This window comes from Hibiscus syriacus, unplaced genomic scaffold (genome assembly GCF_006381635.1).
Source record: "Hibiscus syriacus cultivar Baekdansim isolate YM2019G1 unplaced genomic scaffold, ASM638163v2 tig00111237_pilon, whole genome shotgun sequence".
Taxonomy (NCBI): domain Eukaryota; kingdom Viridiplantae; phylum Streptophyta; class Magnoliopsida; order Malvales; family Malvaceae; genus Hibiscus; species Hibiscus syriacus.
In genome coordinates, this window is record NW_024063029.1 from 263,934 (window position 1) to 267,528 (window position 3,595).

At 36.3% G+C, this 3,595-nt stretch overlaps 1 pseudogene; it reads left to right on the forward strand.

The window, feature by feature from the left end:
- The first annotated feature begins 432 nt into the window (after positions 1 to 432).
- On the forward strand, positions 433 to 3,595 carry LOC120156805 (annotated as a pseudogene).

Sequence of the window (3,595 nt, forward strand, 5' to 3'; positions counted from 1 at the left end):
AGAAGTAATTTAATCAGGAGGTTATAAAATTTTATGTTATGAGAGATGAATTTATAAGTTTTTAAGTAGGAATAAATTTATAAAAATTTAAAAGAAATAAAAATATATTTTTAATTAAAAATATATAAAAAATTAAAAAATTTAATGGGACGGCCACTCCACCCTCCTCCCACTAAGTCCATCCCTGCCCCTGGTTCCAATGGATGAAGCCATAAACTATCCCTATCTTTTTTTCAACAGCGTAAGTGTTTTTGCGTTGGAAACACTGTTTTAGATGAGGATGTTGCGTAACAAGTTTGCGACCTTGTTAAATATTGTTAGCAGATAGACCAAATTACCCTCTACTATTCGGCGAATTTGCATGTTTCCGTCTTTTTTTTTAGTAACATTCGAAACTCATGTCTGTGATATTTCTAATCTCTTTAACCTGAACTCTGTTATTTTCTTTTTTTTGTTCTATTATATAGTCGTCGGTAGCGCAGAATGATGCAAAGGGCTTTAATATTCCCTTCTTCAAATCCATTCTATTCTCAATTGTCAACAACGACAGCTCCGTTTGGTAGCGTTGTATTCCCCAAATGAGACGGCGACTGGATCGATCCTTTCTCTTCCAATCAGCCACCTGTATTTCGCTTGCGAAATTACAGGCGTGCCCTCCTTCATCCGCTCTGCTCCGGTATTGTTTTGTTTACTCAGTCCCCGGTACTAGCAATAGTGTGTTTGTTGAAGGCTATTAATGTAAAAATGGCACAGGTGAAGATATTTAAGCCAGGGGCAGCTTGGTCTTATAGACATAAATGGATTTTTAGTGGCTACTTATTTATTTATTTATTTTGAACTTTAGGGTGTTTTTGGTTGGTAAGGTGTGTCAACCGGCAGCCTCTCTCTTTCACACTGACTTACCTATCTGATTCGTTGCCTTCTGTTTTGAGTTTGAGCAGCGAGTGACTCAATTGCAAATCAACCAAAAATGGCGTCTCAAGATGAACAAGACCCTCGGATTGCCAAAATTTCTTCTGCTATTCGTGTCATCCCAAACTTCCCCAAACCTGGTAAAAAAGAAAACAACCCTTCACTCTTCTTTGCCTTTTGCTATGTTTTTTTTTTACTTTATTAATTCTTTAGGGTTACCTTCCTTTTGGTCAGGGATAATGTTTCAAGACATAACAACTTTGCTTCTGGATACCAAGGCATTTCGTGATACTATTGATTTGTTTGTTGAGAGGTACAGAGGGAAAGATATCTCTGTTGTTGCGGGTAAATCTCCTCTTAATACATAGTATTAACATGCTTTCGAACACATGAAAATCACTTGATTGATGGGTTTGGTTGCTAAGCTTATAAGATCAAGAAGCATTGACATTATAATGCTTCTGTGAAACTGGCCAAATTCAACAATGTTGTCTGATCTAACTTACTGTAATAATATTTGTGCATTTTCCTTAGATGGGTTGTATGCGTGTTTGGGATTTTTGTAGTTGATGTAATGCTGATGGCAAAATGCAGGTGTAGAAGCAAGGGGATTCATTTTTGGCCCACCTATTGCATTGGCTATTGGGGCGAAGTTTGTTCCTATGAGGAAACCCAATAAATTGCCTGGTATGTCTTCTGCTTCTTACTTTGTTTCATAATGAACTGTACACCTCAGTCACTTCAAGTTGTTAACAGCATTGAAGCTTTGATCGGCTATTAAAAGATCCACAGTGTTGAACTGTTGATTATGATAATGTGGTTCATTGTTGATAATTTTGTGTTTTGTTTGATTCTGGTAATTACCAATTTCTCAAAGAGATTCAATAACAATACAATAGACTGTGATCTTTGTATTAACTGTTAAATATTTTGATCTTTATTAGGGGAGGTTATATCAGAGGAGTATTCTTTGGAGTATGGAACAGATAAAATGGAGATGCATGTTGGTGCTGTCCAAGCAGGAGAACGCGCTTTAATAATAGATGATCTTATTGCCACTGGTGGAACCTTGGTTGCCGCAATCAGGCTACTTGGTACATCAATTTAAATCTGAATTTTGAGACCCTTCTTATTTTCATCTTTATGTGCCATAATATGGTAGAGAATGGCTTTGTTGATCACAATCACTTTTTTTGTCAACTATAAGTGGGCCTATGATTTTAAGGAGTACGAGGAAGTGCCTTAGGGTTGTCTTCTCCTTGCTTTTTAACATCCTCTTGGTTCCGTTTATCTTGTTAGGGCATTGTTGTATATATGATTGGCTGTTTTTTTGCAGAGCGTGTAGGTGTGCATGTCGTGGAGTGTGCTTGTGTTATTGAATTACCCGAGCTGAAGGTATGTGTTGCTAATCTCAAGCCTACCTGCTGCCTGTTAGTCACTAATCTATTAAGCTAATGTTTCTTTTACCTTCCAAATTGGTCTCTACGATAGTGCTTTTATTTACACGGACTCTATAGTTTGAAACTTCTATACAGTTTGAGCTTCTAAACTTATTCCATAAATGTGCTATGGAGCAGTTTGTAGTTGGGCAGCATATCTAGGGAACAATTAGAATTCTAATTCAGCTAGAAGGGGAAAAACAGAAAATTAATTAAATAATAAAACAATTGTTAAAGCATTGTAAAAAAGGGAAAAAAAGTCTACCAGATACTGCTTGTTGTGGTTAAAACTGATGATGGGCTTTTGTGGTGCCATACTAGGTGAAAGAATGAATATCTTTGCTAGTTTTATATGACTGGCGCCTGAGCATGTTGTGGTAGACTATACGTTCTTAAAGATATAATAATTTCAATGTCTTCTTTATTACAACCGTAGCTGTTCTTTATGAGCATGATGCAAGGTTTGTAAAGGCACATTTCTAATCACATTCTTTCACTTGTTTTTGCCTCTGTTATGTTCATTGGAGATTTGTGCAATGGGGCCTATTGCATTTCTATTAAATAAAACTAGCAAAGTTTTATGGCAATGTAAGTTTCATGTAATCATTATTAGTAATAGCAAATTTCTACTACAACATTGAGGCATGGTTGCATGGATGAAAATCTGCATGGAAATTCTGGCCTGTGTTGACGAAAAGCCAATAACTACTTCTATTGGAGCTCTGAAATATAGCTTCATTCTCAATGTATAAACTGGTGGAGATTTGAAATTATTGACTTGTGTTTTTTGTTGGTTTTGGACGTCTCGTCTTCTGAGTCAAGCGTAAAATATACTATAATTTCTCCTGTCATTTGTGCCTTGTCAGTCACTTCTTTTAATGGTTTCTGGATTTATATTTCAGGGCCGGGAACGATTAGGAGACAAACCACTGTTTGTTCTTGTAAGCTCCACTTGATCTCACAAAAGATGTGGTGGAAGAAGAGATTGTTTGTTGGCTTTGTTGAGTGTTGCATCAAAGCTAGGACTTTAGCCAAGAAAGCCTAAGAAAACTACTTTGTTGAATAAAAGGACCACATTTGGTAAATTAAGGTCACATTAGATTGAACCAAGTATCATGACTTTGATTTTTACGTTATTGTTCCCTGTTTCTCTAAAGAGCTAGTATGGAGGACATTTTTATTTTGTAACAAATGCTTGATTTGCATTGTATCATTATGAGTGGAGCCGGTGGCCTTCATTGAAA